We start from the raw sequence: 16,690 nt of genomic DNA, 5'->3' as shown, positions 1-16,690 counted from the left end.
TAAGCTAGACCACCACCCTATTAGCTACACATGCTTCTCGGTTACAAAAGATTGTCAAGCTTAAGTTTCCGATTTCATTAATTCCTACAACACGCTACTAGGTGACAAATCCAAAAACACATGTAAGAAAGCATTAAAGTAAAGTAGTTAAAGGATTCAAAACATGCATATTCATAAAAAACATGGCATCACATTATTTTATACATGAGTTTGGCTAGGGCTAAGGCCTAGTCCCAAATTTATTCTACTCACAACCCATAGTTACATACATCAAACCCATAAACATAATAACATCAAGCAAAAGAGAGGAAGAGTGGAGAAAGTGGTTGGTTACCAAACTAGCTCCCCTTGATGCAAAACTAGTGAGAGATGTTTCAAAGTATGGAAATTTTGGTTTTCTCAAACCCAAATTGCCATACAAATCCACAAAACTCTTAGAAAACTTGAAGAACACAAAGGCTTGAAATGATGAAACTAAGGTGTGATTGATCAAAGATGTAAAGGATCTTCGATTTTTGGTAAAAACCCAAGACACTTTACACTTTTGTCTACACAAAAGCTAAGAACTATGAACTACATGATGAAGAACTATGGAAAATGGAGAGGAAATGGAGAGAGAAAGGAGATTAAATGGATGAGGAAGGCATGAAAAAAACGTCCAAAGTGAGGGGAGGGTGTTTTTATAGGCCAAAAGTGATGAATGGAGGGTAGAGATCAAAGGAAATGAAGGGCTAGATGTGATTGACAAATGTGTAAGCACAAAATGTGGATCTAGTCTTTAACTCCACATAGAAATGACCTAGAAAGCCCATAAATATTTTGGTGGAGGAGAAAAAGTAAGGGTAGATTGGTCATTGTGTAAGGGAACAAGGTAATAAATGGGAGACAAAGGTATAAGGTGTAAGAATTGGACCATTTTTCATCTTTCAAATTTTGAATTTCAACATAACCTAGACCTAAACTCTTCCCACCTAAAGTCTCTAACCCTAGTCAGCTCTTCCTTGTCCTCCACACAAGTTCTCGGCCGGTCAACTCGGCCGGAAATGTCCGAAATCCGGCGTTGACCACCGTTGACCCATTTTTTGTCCGTTTGCGCACTTTCTTCTCCTTCAATTTAATCTCCACTAAGACTTCAGAATTAGCCTTTTCTTTCTTCATACCAAATATTCCTCCATGAGTGTACATCATCCTCGTAAAATTTCAGAGCTTAGTTCGTCGTGGTGTGGCCGGAAATTCTCCCTGAATCCGTACAGGTCCTGTTTTGCAATTTTTGTCTTCTAGTGCAGAAATTTGCACTAATCTTTTGAAGGCCTTCCATTCCGAACTAGCTCTTGAACTCTTCATAACAAATGATTCTTAGGATGTCTAGAATGGATCTGGAAAGTTTCAACTCATTTGGATCTCATTTGGTCAGTCTGTCACTCCTCCTTCCTTGCCTAGCTCAGTTTCTCCTAACCGGAGTAGGAAAATGTGCTAAAGTTGAGTTTTTAGGGCATTTCCAAGCTTTTCCATTATTTCTTAGCATAATAAGGAAAACATAATAAATATATATAAATAAACACAAAGGTTAAGAAAAAGTTCAATATTAGGGGAATAATTACTAGGTAATTATGGACCTAACAGTATCGCCGCCAGGTGTACAATCATGGTAAAAAAATATATGATATGAAGAAACTTTCACTTTCTTCCTGAGACTTGGCAAGTGTTTATTTGGTGTTACAGGTTTCACCAAATATGATGCCCAAAATATCTTCTTCTTTTTTTAATCAAACCCAAAATATCTTCTTCTTTTTTTAATCAAACCCAAAATATCTTTTACAATGAAATCATAATTTTTTTGTTTTTAAGAATTAATGAAATTATATTTAAGAGAAGAGGGCTTTGCTCACTATAACTGAAAACTTTTACGGTTATAGCCCCTAAATATTAAAAAAATCTTTAAAACTGAATTATTCAAGAAGCACAAAAATGTAAGTTGACAAAAGAAAAAGAAAAAAAGATCAACACATTTTTCAGAAAAATTACCCACAAAATAAAAGATAAAAAAGAACGGAAAATGGAGCATTTTTTTTCCACGTTTGTAAAATAACTGTTCGCATAATTTTCTCTCATACCCTACCTACATCTTTAGGGTGTGTTTGGCTTCTAGTTAAAGTAAAATAAACAAGCGGTCAGTAGGGATCGAGAATTGCATTAGGAGTTTAGACAAAGTTAAAATGATAAGAAGTTCCGAATTGGATTAGGAGTTTAAACAAAGTTAAATGATCAGAAGTTCGATTCTTCTCCTATATAACAGAGAGGAAAATTAAACAAGGAGCCAACATTTTTCTTTTTTTGTTTAAAGAAGGCCAACACAAATACTGAAAAAAAAAGAAGAAAAAAGAAGAAGAAGTAAAAGTAGTAATCTTTATTTTACTTCTTAACTAGCTACAGTGTGGGCCTAAAGGATAAACATAATAAGCCGACCCGACAAGAAACAACGATTTGGCGGGAGTTCGAGAAACCCTCGATCACGGGAAAATGGCTCCTGCGGAAGCCAAACTGGTCGAAGCGGTGAGCTTGCACCGGAGTTCGAAGGCATCCGGGAGGCATGATCAGGAGGAGGCTCTTTGTAATACCCTACATATATTATCAAGATGTCTAAAAATTTGTTTGATGGTCTGAAATCAAATATCAATTTTTAAGGGATTCACGTTACGATGGATTTGTAGGAATTTCGGAGAATTTTTGAATGCTCGGGTTATACATATTATGATTAAAAACAATAATAAATAAAAGAAGAAGAAGAATAGAGAATTAATCGAAATTTAGACAGTGCAATTTGGGCCGTTCATCCCAGCACCGCCCGATCTCTACCATCTGTCTTAGGTATATATAACTGGATGGAAGGGAGAAAGCGGTAGCCCCTCTCTCAGTCTCTCTGGAACTCTCTTGAGAAATCCCTCTCTTTCTTTCTCTTCTCTTGCGACCATTGTTACGACTCTTTCTTTCAGTTCACCAACAAGTAACTAGCACGGCCGTAAGTCAATTATTGCACCGATCACAGCAGTATGAAATGAAGCTTGTTGGTGTTATTGATGACTCCGATCGTTAGTTGCTTGAGATTGACATAGGTAAAATAATTTTGGCTTCAATAAGGTTTTTGTGCTGGTAAGATTTGATCAATTTGGTTTCGTTTCACATGTTTGAATAGTAGGATGAAATCAATAATTGTTTTCAAATCTTTTGGGTGAGGGGTGTTACACTCTTGAGATCCAGGTACTTCAATTCTGTGTCTCTGTCTGTGTATGTGTTTTTGTTCTTCCTTAATTTGTGTTTTTGTAGTTGTTTGAAACTTTGAATGCAGAGAAATTTGGGGGAAAATGAAAATACGGGGTCGAGGGATTTACCTAAGATACTGTTTCTTTGTTAGGCAAGAGGCTACTATTATTACCTAAGAGTGATGAGAAATTTGGGAAAAATGGAACTGGAAATGGAAATTTGTTAACTAGGGTGCAAATTTGTATTCGTGAGCATAATGGATATTGCTACATTCTATCTATTCCATTTTATCATGGTGTAGAATTCTATTTTACAACACTTATTGTCAGTTCACATCTCATTCTAGTAAGAGCAGAGCATGACTATAAAGGAAACATAATTAGTGGAAGAAATGCCTATATCTTCTTACTTGTTTTTAAGTTGCTAGTTGAAAGCTTTATTCTTATATTTTAATTCGTAAAGGCTTCTATAGAGATCATTGCAGATGTGTGGTTTATTTTCCTCATATTTCTATAAAGACAATATATACATTCTTGATTTCTTCAGATTTTATGTTGCAATTAATTGCAGTGACCCCCCATCTTACCGACGCTTACTGGTTTATTTTTCTGTACAAGTTAGGCTAGGTTATATAATTTCTTTACCAGAGATGTGCATAATGTGCATAAAGTTCACAAATTTCATTGTTAATAGATAAGAAATGATCACATAAAGCTACCTGGTAACTTTAACGGTATGTTTGGATGGATGAAAAAAAAGGATGAAATTTAAATGAAAATGAGGAATTTATAATTTCTAAACCGGAATTATCTCGTTTGACATTCTAAACATAAAAATTATAAATTATCTCGTTTCAATTGAAAGGGTTTCTCTTGACTTTATAAGGATAAGGATCAACTTTTCAATAAGAAGAAGCCATATAATAGAAGTAAAAGCAATTTGGTCAGATTTCGGATCTTGCCCAAAAAAAAAAAGATTGTTTCTTGCAATGCAAATGTTATAAACAATATTGAAAACTTTACATAGGATGTTCTGATCATCCTGAGTCTTAATAAGCCTTGAGTTATCCATCAAGAAATGATGTCTAGATTAGAATGACAAGGAGCAATATTGGGGCTACAAATTTCTCAAACATTGTGAGCTACATATCAAGATCAGAAAAGATGATCAATCATTTTTATATGTGCATTGCAAAAGGGACTTTACATTAAAAAGAGGATCAGAAGTTTAAGTTCTATCTATAGTTCTTAATATTTTCCTAATAAGTTTACATCCAAAAACAACTTTGAGTTTCGGAGGAATGTTTAGATTCCACATATATTTGAGCAGAGAACTCTGGAGTGGTTTGGAGCATTCTGAAAAAAAAAAAAGTAAAGAGGCTCATTTTGTGGAGAATTTTCTATCACTTGAAGGTTCCCAAATATATTCATCCTCCCTATTGCTCTTAGGAGTAGGAATATAACATATAACATCAGGCAAAATTTGATGTAAAGCAAATTCATCATCGCCTCAAAGTAAGTTAGCTAAAGGAAAAGGATATTTCAATTTATAGTCCAGAAATTAATATTTTCATCATTCTCAACTGACCACCTAATTTCATCACATAAAATGAATCAAGCACCTAAAATTCTTTTTGAAGCCATAGAAGCATTTGAATGTTTCTTAACTGCTGAAAAGAAATTATGCTTTAGAAGATAAATGCTCTCATTATTTTAACCCAGAAACTTTGATGATCCGTAAGAATTTTTCATCCTAACTTAGAAAGAGTTGCTCGATTAAAATTCTTGGTCGTTCTAATTCACATCAATAACATTTTGGTAGGAATTTGTTAGTAAGTTTCTAACTAAAAATAGCACAAACTAAAATGGGTGAGTTATGTGAATTATCATTCTTTGTAGCTTTTGCATCTCTTGTCGCGTTGTTGGTTGATTTCTATGTTGTAGTTAGTTAGTGAGATTCTAGTGTTTTTGAATGACGAAGACACCAACTTTCCTTTATCGATTTATTGCAGAACTCAAATTGCTCTGTAGGATCAATCAGCAAGACTTGGTTCAGTTGGTTTGGGTGGCCTAGTAGGTCAAATGATGACAGTCCAGGTTGATAACTTCTCTTTTGTTTACAAAAAAGAAGATAAATTGATTAGTTTTCATGGCTTGAATTGATAAATTGAGTTTGTTTATCTTTCAACGCCTTGGTCAACTACTCCAAAACATTCCTAGTATCTTCGATTGTTCAGGAAGTACCTGAGAAAAGTTTAGGATGGTTTTCTGAACGTTTAACTTGAAGCTTCCTTTCAGTTCATATTTTATAAGGTAGTCACAGATTTAATTTTATACAAAACTAACCATATTATTGTCTCATTCTCAGGTCATTGATGGAGACGACAAGGAGCTTAAGCTTTTAGGGAACCTTGAAGCAGATGATGTGGAAGAACAGAACTCACATGGCGCAGTTATTTATGTTTCTCCTGAGTGTTTTAAAGATTGGCAACCAAAGAAAATAATGTAGTTATGAAAAATAACCTCTTTACTGTTTTTCACTCCTGAATCTACACGTACATCTGGAGATGCTTCTACTTATGAATGAGTAATGCATCCTTTTTACATTATACGTTCTTTAAACTTCTATGTAATCTTATTTGATTAAAAAATAAAAACAAAAAACTGTTGTGCTTGTAGTGGCTTCGTACAAGTGGGAGTTGCATCAAATGTTTCTCAGGAGATTGTAGGTTGGATATGGCTTGTTTTCCACGTTATTGTTGAGTGCATTTTCGACTTTGTGGAAATTTATGGGATAGGGAATCCCAGGTAGATGCTCGCACATGCGGTTTTAGCTGTAGCAGCAGACTTTTTGATTGCCGAGATTGTGGGGATGCACTGTGGACCGTTCAGCTTTTGGAGACTACCATTTGTTCTAGAGATTTTCGAATTGGTGATAGTTTTTATGTAGTTCACGTACTTTGTGATGGGATATGAGTCATTGAGACATCCTTCAAAGAAAACAGTTAGAGGACCGATTATTCGTATCTAAAGTCAACTTAGCATAGATTTTACCTGCTACAATGAATTTTTTTATATATTATTTTTTTTACAAAATTTAACATATTTTCCTACCTCTTTAGGCAACTTATGGGGTTATATGTCTCCAAGAGCAGATCAAAACACGAAACCAAGTATAATGCAAATTATTATAAAGTCGTTTATTATATTGGTTGTGGCTTCTTGCATTTGTACTCCTACATGATAGGAGCATTTTAATGTGGTATTTTAATAGTTAATTCCTCACATTTTGCTTAGTTAATTCCTTAACGAATCGATTTTTAACTCAATTTCTATTTTCTTAGGTACATTGGAGTAAATGATGGTGAAATGAGCATTAGGTCCACACTTACCTATAAATGGTGGAGAAAAATGGAAATGTACTAAAATGTCAATTTTACACATTTTCCTACTCCGGCTAGGAGAAACCAAGCCAAGCAAGGAAGAAGGAGCGGCCGCCGGACCAAATGAACTTCAAATGAGCTGAAACTTTCCAGATCCATTCTAGACAGCCCAAGGATCATTTCTTATGAAGAGTGCAAGAACTTTTGTTGAGTGGAAGGCCTTCAAACAATCAGCCCAATTTTCTACAGAAGCAAAACTGGAAAACTGGACCTGTAAGAGGTCCAGCAGCATTTTCGGCCCAACCACATGGAATAAAAATCTGAAATTTTACCAGGGTGATCTACACTCATAATGGAACATTTTTTATGAAGAGGTCATAGTGAAATTGGGAATGCTTGTTGGAGAAATAATTGAAGGAATAAAGGGGCAGAAACTGATCTAAAAACAGCTCAACATCACATGTTCATGTTTCCTACCCACATGAAGAAAGCTAGATGCTTTTCTCTTTTTCCTTGGATATATTTTTCTGCTCCAATAGATCATCATCACTTCCATACTTCTGCACATTCATGCCTTGCTTTCATTTCATCATTACTCCATCTTTTCCATATTTTACAAACCACTTTCATTATTTTTCTTCCATTTATCATTTCACTCTTCTTTTTCTTCCCTATATAAACACCTTCTCCTCTCACTCTAAACACATTCCTTCATCCATTCCATTTTCTTTGTCTTTCCATTTCCTTTCCATTTTCCCAAAAATTCCTTCATCCATTTCATCTTCTTTGTCTCTCCATTTCCATTCCATTTTTCTCTCCATTCTCTAGTTGCAAAATTCTGCGTTTTCAAGTAAGAAGAAGAAGAAGAAGAAGGAGCCGGGAATATCATATCCTCCATCGTCCACCTTGAAGGCTTGCTTCCAAGATTCAAGATTTCAACGTTTCAAGCACTCCATCTCCATCTCCAACTCACGGTGTAATTCATTCTTTTTCCTTATTTAATTTCGTAGGAATTTGTTTCTAGTTAACAATAACATTAAGGGCAAAGTTTAAGCCCAATTTCTATGTTTGAATAAAAATTGTGATTTCTTTATGTTGATTTTTATGTTGCTTATGTGAGATTGCTTAATTGATTTTGGATTATGGAAAACTTTTATATGTATGTGTTCTTTGATGGCCAACTTAGGATATATGCATGTAATTGGTGCTAGATTTAAGTAGTAAAGGCTTTGGACAAAAGTCGAAATCAATTAAGGAGGATTGCAAATAGATGGACTTTTTCATACTAGGTTGTGCACTTTGGTTGACATCCTTTCTTTGTTCTTCATGCATTGAATGTGTTCTTGATTAGCTAGTTTTCTAGACTATGATTGCATGTTCAATAGGTTTAATTTAGGTGCTTTCACTTAGATTAAATATTCAAGGAAAGTAAAATATGGGAAATCATTTGCTTCGAATGTTTCACATGGTCAACTTATTTCTCATGACATAGATAATCAACTATAGGAATTGTAATTGGATTTCATTCATATGATTGTAGTTTTGATCTTTGTTTCTTGTGTTCCACCCTTGTATATGTGTTTTTACACTTTCTTTATTTCATTTAATTTTAATTCCAATTCTATAATCTCAAAACCCCCCTTTTTTATATTAACTTGTATATATTTTTATTCTTTATTTTATTTTTGTACATAATACTTTTTACTTTATTATTTTAATTCTTTATTTATTTTTTGACAATGACAGGTGTACCCTCAATCCCCGGAATAGAACGATCCCTATTTGCTTATACTACTAACGATGTTTTCAGGGTTAAATTATGCGCTTGCTTTGAGCGTATCAATTTTTGGCGCCGTTGCCGGGGATTGAAAAATCACTTGTTTTTGTTTATAATTGTTGTATATAAACTGTTTGATACTTAGTTTAAATTAACTAGGTTGTTTTTTTTTATTGTTGAATACGAGTTTAATTGTGAGTTGTAAATTAAAGAAGGAATAGGTGAAGTCGTGTTTATTAATATTGGCCTAAACCCCTTATTGGTACCTAGTTCAGGTCCCTTAAGGTTGAGGGCGGCCTTTATTAACATTCATTGAACTGTCTAACACACTTAGGACCTTTTACATCCTAGTAAGAATATCCTATGTGAGATGGTGTCTAGGAAGGGGATAACGTTCATGACGGGTTTTTGAATCCAGAAGTGCTTATAAATGGGCTTAGCTCATGCCAAAATGGATTTTTCCTCTCGTGTTCACCCTCCCCTACCTGGCCATTTCAGTAAGGTTGCCCAACGGATGTAGGAGGGACTTTGTGTCTAGACGACTATACTTGGGCCGCACGTCCACTTGATTTACCGCTTGGAATTATATTTGATATCAATAATGTTTATAACAAAAGAAATACTTGTGCATACTCTTTACGTGTAAATTATTTTGTTGTTTCACACTTTATACTTGTAAAAATACTTTTTACGTTTTATACTCACTTGTGTACTTAACTTGTGTCTTATGTACAAAATACTTGTTAATTATACTTGTAGTTTGTAATTCATAGTTACTTGTTTATTTTTTTTGTATTTCTTTGTTAATATTAAGTTACTAACTTTATTTAATGTAGGTACCGTCTGGCTGCAAGACGTAAAATACAAGCGCTGCTTGGGAGGCAACCCAATTCAGAATATAATCAGATTTGCTTTCTCTTCCCCTTTTACTCCTCCATTTTCTTTTTGTTTTAGTAGTTATTTTCGTAAATTCCATCCCTATATGCTTACTTATTTCATTGCATGCTTTTAATTGATTACATTGAGGATAATGCAATATTTAAGTGTGGGGGAAGGGATTTATATTTTTGTCTTTCATTTTGAATCCTATTTATATTTTTGTCTTTCATTTTGAGTCCTATAAATATTTTTGAGTCCTATATTTAAAAAAATAAAAATAATAATAAATAAAAAATAAATAAAAAATTAAAAAATAAAAAATAAAAAAATAAAAATAAAAATAATAATAATAATAATAATAATACTCTATACTAAGCCATGTCTGCATCTCTGTAGGAGTTGAGGCTGAGCTCAAGGGAAATGTGAGAGCCACCGCCATAACCGCTACCTCTCTCGGAAGTAGTCTTCATGATGCCCAAGATGTCCTCACCATGCATGGGGAACAATGGAAGGGTTTCAATCTCCTGGTGATCTCCTCCTCGTTGTTGCAGGGATGTTTGTCCTCCTGTTGTGCCAAAAGAGTTGTACTGGTATTAGTGTTGAAGTGTGAGGAAGAATATGAAACAAAATTTAAATCAAGAAATCCTTCATTACCAGTAGAATCGGTGGAACCAAAGTTGAGATTAATGGATCTACCATCATCAGTAGAACTAGTGGACCCAAAATTGATGTCAATGGATCCACCAGCTGGCCCAAAATTGATGTCGATGGATCCACCAGCACCAGTAGAACCAGCTGGCCCAAAATTGAGATCAATGGATCCACCAGTACCAGGAGAACTAGTTCCCATGGGCACTTGAGCAGCCTGATTGCACCTCTTCATCTGCTTCTCTCGAGCCCTGACATTCTGGAACCAAAAATAAATGTTCTTGCCCTCAACATGTCCATACTGGTTCAGCTGGAGACAGATCTCGTGAATATGCTCTGTAGTTGGGCACGTAACTCCCTTGTCGTAGTAAAGATCCTTGAGGATCCTTATTTGATCTGGAGTAGGAACCCACCTGGCACGGCTTCGCCAGAAATCTGTGTTGGCACTACTCCCGGCTGCTTGGTTGTTTCCTCCATCCTCGATTTGTTGCTGGGTTTGTAGCTCCATCAGTTGCAGAGTTCTTGGTTCCATGGTGATGGGTTGAGGGGATGTGAAGATCGAAGAGTAAAGTTGTCAAGTGTTTGAAGGAGTTGTTGTTAAAGGGATTAAGGATGATGATGGTGTGTTGGAGATCTGAAAGTTCAGAGGAAAGATGGGATTGAATCAACTAGATGGGAGAGAAGATCAGAAGAGAAGGATTGAATCGAAGAAGAAATATTTTGAGTTTTGAAAGAAGAGGAAAGCTGAAGAGTTGGGAGAGAGGGGCTGGAACTCAGGAGAGATTTTCGTTCCTTTGGAGTGAACAGTTGCGCCCTCAGAATGCACCTATTTATAGAGCGAGGTGAGCAGATCTCCACCGTTGGATGGACGATTCCTGTGATTCATTCTACGCGTTGGATTAAAGTCGCCCTGAAACCCGGAAAAGTTGTTGGCGCGTGGAGAGCGTGTAAGGGGACCGAGGGAATCTCGAGGCGCTGTGGCAGACAGCTGTAGCCGAAAGCAGATTTGACTGCCGTAAATCACGGAAGGGATAAGCCGTGACACAAGTGGGCCGTACTTGGGCCTGTCTCGGATCAAGGCATCACTGTAGCTGTGGGTGGAGGCCTGATGGGCCGAGTTTCAGAAACAGTTTTGGATGAGTTGGGCCGGATTTCTGCAACAGTCTTGGATGTTTTGTGCCGAATTGTTGAAACAGTTGAAACAGTTGGTTTAAATAAAAGGATTGGTATGGATAATAACGTGAGCAGCCGTGCTCGAGTGGTTGAGTGTAAAGTTCGTGTACAAGAGGTCTGAGGTTCGAACCTCGCCTCTCGTTTATTTTTATTATGTTCGTTTATGACATAATAAGTATAAAATTTGTACACATTATATTAAGCACAGCTTGTGCTCCAGTGGTTGGGGACAAAGGTTTCGTGCAGCAGGTTAAGGTTTCGAACCTTGCCTCCCCCGTTTTTTTTTATTTATGTCACTCCATCAGAACCCTCCTCCGAAGGCTGAAACCAGCAAGAAGGCTGCCACTCGCCCGCATACCGCTCCTCCAAAGGAGTAAATGGAGGTACAAGTCTAGGCTGAAAGACTTTAAACATTAAGCGCTGCATGGGAGGCAACCCATTTCAACCGTAGCTGTGGAGGAGCCATCAACGCAGATTTGCTCTCTTAAACTCTATCTCCTCTATTACTATTTTCTGATTGTATCTTTGTTATTTGCGTTTTTAGTTTTTGTTTTTAGGTTTTCTTGAGTTAATCATTCCATTCACATGATAATTGTTCATTGCATGCTCTAACTTGTTTAACATTGAGGACAATGTATGATTTAAGTGTGGGGGGAAGGATTAATGCTTGTAGTTAGTTTTTGTCATAAAAAAAAAAAAAATCAAAAAAAAAAAAAAAAAAATCAAAAAATGTCAGAAAAATAAAAAATTTCGTTGCTTTTGTTTTTGTTTTGAGTCTTAGGATGCCTTTCAACTGTCTGGGATGATTCTATATCTCTGAAATCATGACTAAAAGAGGATCACAACATTGAGATGATTTTAACATGGTATTCTTTGGTTAATTGAGATATATAAAAAATGTATGCACTTGTAGTGGATATGGATTGCATGACCTTGGTACAGAATATGAGCATGTTAAGATGAGTTGTGATTCATAAAATCTATGTGAGATAATTGAACCATGTCCCTTTTTCTTGGAGTGAAATGAAAAATATATTCTTAATTTCTTGGCGATGTTTTGATGATCTCATTATTCTTTCATCTTGATTGACTGCTTGCCATAGATTAAGTTTAATTGACTAGAGAATGCTAGAATTCGCTCTTGTGCTTGTTGAGACGTGATATCAATACATGGCCCTGATTCTGGAAGGGATAGAGGTTCTCTAGGAATTACCACCATTGCCAAATAAACTTGTGTCCCCATTTGTGCCCGTCGTGGGACCCCCTAGATAAGCCCCTTTGAGCCTACTTTGAGCCTTTTCGTTCATCACCCTTAAAATCCTTAACCATGAAGCTTAGTATAGTTACAACCCTACCCTTTGTTCTAAGGACTTAGTGGAGCTATCTTTTGAGACATACTACATGGGTTTGGTGCTAAGGATGAAGATTGAGAAGAGGTGAAAGTTCAAGTGTAGGGATAGACTTGTCCATAAAGAAAAAGATATGTTGAAGCCGTGAAAAATGAAAAGAAAAGAGAAAAATTGTGTACGGCTAAAAAGAAAAAGAAAAAAAAAAATATATATGTTTATGGACTTTCATCCCCCATACTTAGTGATTTTGGAGTTTGCTTTGAATTGAAGGCCCACTACAGAAAAATTTGGCCTTTGTCCATTTCACTAGAGTTCAAGGGAAGTTTATATTGAAGATTGGGCCCAACATGAAGACATTTGGCCCTATTATATTACCTCTATGGGGAAGTGACGTTTTTGCAATGCCTTGGTGAAATATTTCGAGATCTCTACATTCATATGAGCTCTACTAGGTTTTTAGGACACTTTGATAATCCTTACCTTTCATTTCTTTAAACCTTGAGCCTTAGCCCCATTACAACCTTTGAGAGGACCTTCTTGATCCTTAAGATGGGACAGCCTTTGATGTGGAGATGAGTTACAAGAGTTGAACCTATGGCTTGGGTCCATTCGTGCAAGTAGTTGATATCCTTCATGAGATCTTTTGAAAAAAAAAATTATATTCACAAAGTGCTTTTCGTTTCTTATATATGTGAGCTATCTGACTGCCTTAAAATATGTTCTCTCACATATAAATGAGTGATTATAAGCTTTTAAGCATTGCCTTGATCTGAGAGAAGAAAAAGTGGATATACCTTGTGAGGATATGAATCATACTTGTCTGAAGCATGCTAAGCTAAACCCCAATCACCATTATTACAACCAAGTCCTACTTGTGTATGTGTGGATCATATGTTTTAATTAACTCTCGAATGCTTAACATTGATTCTTGGTTGAGTGCTAATCTTGGTGTTGTGAAAGTAAGAGATTTCTGAGACAATATGTTAAAGGGCAATAGAGGTCTTTGTGATGTCAACATCTTGGTCTTTGTCTTTGAATTTACTCTTTTATGTGTGACGTTTTTTTTTTTTCTTTGTGTTTTGCTTTGTGTTTTACGTTTTTGGTTTCTTTGAGTCTTTGTGTTTTTGTTTCCATACTTAGTCATTTTTTTCGTTGGTTTCTTTGTTTTGTGTCATAGTCTTTTTGGTTTGTTAGTTTTTGATTTTGCTAAGGGACTAGCAAAAGCTAAGTGTGGGGGAATTTGATAGGAGCATTTTAATGTGGTATTTTAATAGTTAATTCCTCACATTTTGCTTAGTTAATTCCTTAACGAATCGATTTTTAACTCAATTTCTATTTTCTTAGGTACATTGGAGTAAATGATGGTGAAATGAGCATTAGGTCCACACTTACCTATAAATGGTGGAGAAAAATGGAAATGTACTAAAATGTCAATTTTACACATTTTCCTACTCCGGCTAGGAGAAACCAAGCCAAGCAAGGAAGAAGGAGCGGCCGCCGGACCAAATGAACTTCAAATGAGCTGAAACTTTCCAGATCCATTCTAGACAGCCCAAGGATCATTTCTTATGAAGAGTGCAAGAACTTTTGTTGAGTGGAAGGCCTTCAAACAATCAGCCCAATTTTCTACAGAAGCAAAACTGGAAAACTGGACCTGTAAGAGGTCCAGCAGCATTTTCGGCCCAACCACATGGAATAAAAATCTGAAATTTTACCAGGGTGATCTACACTCATAATGGAACATTTTTTATGAAGAGGTCATAGTGAAATTGGGAATGCTTGTTGGAGAAATAATTGAAGGAATAAAGGGGCAGAAACTGATCTAAAAACAGCTCAACATCACATGTTCATGTTTCCTACCCACATGAAGAAAGCTAGATGCTTTTCTCTTTTTCCTTGGATATATTTTTCTGCTCCAATAGATCATCATCACTTCCATACTTCTGCACATTCATGCCTTGCTTTCATTTCATCATTACTCCATCTTTTCCATATTTTACAAACCACTTTCATTATTTTTCTTCCATTTATCATTTCACTCTTCTTTTTCTTCCCTATATAAACACCTTCTCCTCTCACTCTAAACACATTCCTTCATCCATTCCATTTTCTTTGTCTTTCCATTTCCTTTCCATTTTCCCAAAAATTCCTTCATCCATTTCATCTTCTTTGTCTCTCCATTTCCATTCCATTTTTCTCTCCATTCTCTAGTTGCAAAATTCTGCGTTTTCAAGTAAGAAGAAGAAGAAGAAGAAGGAGCCGGGAATATCATATCCTCCATCGTCCACCTTGAAGGCTTGCTTCCAAGATTCAAGATTTCAACGTTTCAAGCACTCCATCTCCATCTCCAACTCACGGTGTAATTCATTCTTTTTCCTTATTTAATTTCGTAGGAATTTGTTTCTAGTTAACAATAACATTAAGGGCAAAGTTTAAGCCCAATTTCTATGTTTGAATAAAAATTGTGATTTCTTTATGTTGATTTTTATGTTGCTTATGTGAGATTGCTTAATTGATTTTGGATTATGGAAAACTTTTATATGTATGTGTTCTTTGATGGCCAACTTAGGATATATGCATGTAATTGGTGCTAGATTTAAGTAGTAAAGGCTTTGGACAAAAGTCGAAATCAATTAAGGAGGATTGCAAATAGATGGACTTTTTCATACTAGGTTGTGCACTTTGGTTGACATCCTTTCTTTGTTCTTCATGCATTGAATGTGTTCTTGATTAGCTAGTTTTCTAGACTATGATTGCATGTTCAATAGGTTTAATTTAGGTGCTTTCACTTAGATTAAATATTCAAGGAAAGTAAAATATGGGAAATCATTTGCTTCGAATGTTTCACATGGTCAACTTATTTCTCATGACATAGATAATCAACTATAGGAATTGTAATTGGATTTCATTCATATGATTGTAGTTTTGATCTTTGTTTCTTGTGTTCCACCCTTGTATATGTGTTTTTACACTTTCTTTATTTCATTTAATTTTAATTCCAATTCTATAATCTCAAAACCCCCCTTTTTTATATTAACTTGTATATATTTTTATTCTTTATTTTATTTTTGTACATAATACTTTTTACTTTATTATTTTAATTCTTTATTTATTTTTTGACAATGACAGGTGTACCCTCAATCCCCGGAATAGAACGATCCCTATTTGCTTATACTACTAACGATGTTTTCAGGGTTAAATTATGCGCTTGCTTTGAGCGTATCACTACACAATACATAACATCATGTATGGTGAATTTTCTCCAATTTATCTAGTTCATATCAAATATAGTAAAATTACGCATTGCTCTCGATTATTAGACCAACTTTTCAATCACATATCAACATCTCCACAATTTAGTTTTTAGGTCTACATGAGTAGATCACTTCTGCAAATTTTCAGCCAAATTGGTGAGTTAAGGTATCGAAGTAGATTAAATCAATGGACGAACCAAATTCCTCTAATCTGAACCGTTCGTGTTCATAATTAGTAAATCACTATTATGAATACCTAAATGATCATCAATTTAGTTGAAAATACGCAGAATTGATCTATATATAGGGACCTAAAAACTGAATGGTAGAGATGCCGATATGTGACCAAAAAGTTGGTCTAATAAGCTATCCCTTAAATTGGTCAAAAAAAGATCTCTCACTAGAAAGTGATATATATATATATATATATTTGTGTGTGTATAAATTACACGTACAAGAACTAAGGGATTCTTTTATTTGGTCATTTTAAGAAATCGCTTATTAGGCCAACTTTTCGTTCACATATCGACATCTCCACCGTTCATTTTTTAGATCATTTCTGTATATTTGCATCCAAATTGATCATCATCAGGGTACCAAACTAGATCAAATCAATGTACGAATCAAATCTGTCAAACATAAATCGTTCATGTTTATAACTGTAAATCATGATTATAAATATCCAAACGATCATCAATTTAGCTGAAAATCATAGAGCCATAAAAACTAAACGGTGAAGATGCCAATATGTAACAAAAAAATTGGTCTAATAAGAGATTCCTTAAAATGGCCACAAAAAGAGATCCCTCACTAGAAGGATCCTTATATATATAGTTAGTTTTTTTGAAAGAAAATAGGTCAGCCCTTTCATTAGATTCAGCAAGCAGTACAAAAACGAAACACCCCTATGGGGTCGACAGAAAGCAATCGTTCCTTAGAACCTCATGAAACCCTATTCTAGAAGAAT

At 35.3% G+C, this 16,690-nt stretch overlaps 1 long non-coding RNA gene across 1 annotated transcript; it reads left to right on the top strand.

The window, feature by feature from the left end:
• Nucleotides 1-6,523: 6,523 nt before the first annotated feature.
• On the top strand, nt 6,524-15,767 carry LOC133724378 (uncharacterized). Its single transcript, XR_009853649.1, has 3 exons — nt 6,524-7,619; nt 8,390-14,828; nt 15,599-15,767. It is a non-coding gene; the product is annotated as an uncharacterized LOC133724378 (long non-coding RNA).
• Nucleotides 15,768-16,690: the final 923 nt, after the last annotated feature.

Source organism: Rosa rugosa, chromosome 1 (assembly GCF_958449725.1).
Source record: "Rosa rugosa chromosome 1, drRosRugo1.1, whole genome shotgun sequence".
Lineage (NCBI taxonomy): Eukaryota > Viridiplantae > Streptophyta > Magnoliopsida > Rosales > Rosaceae > Rosa > Rosa rugosa.
This window is presented reverse-complemented; position numbering and strand designations above follow the sequence as displayed.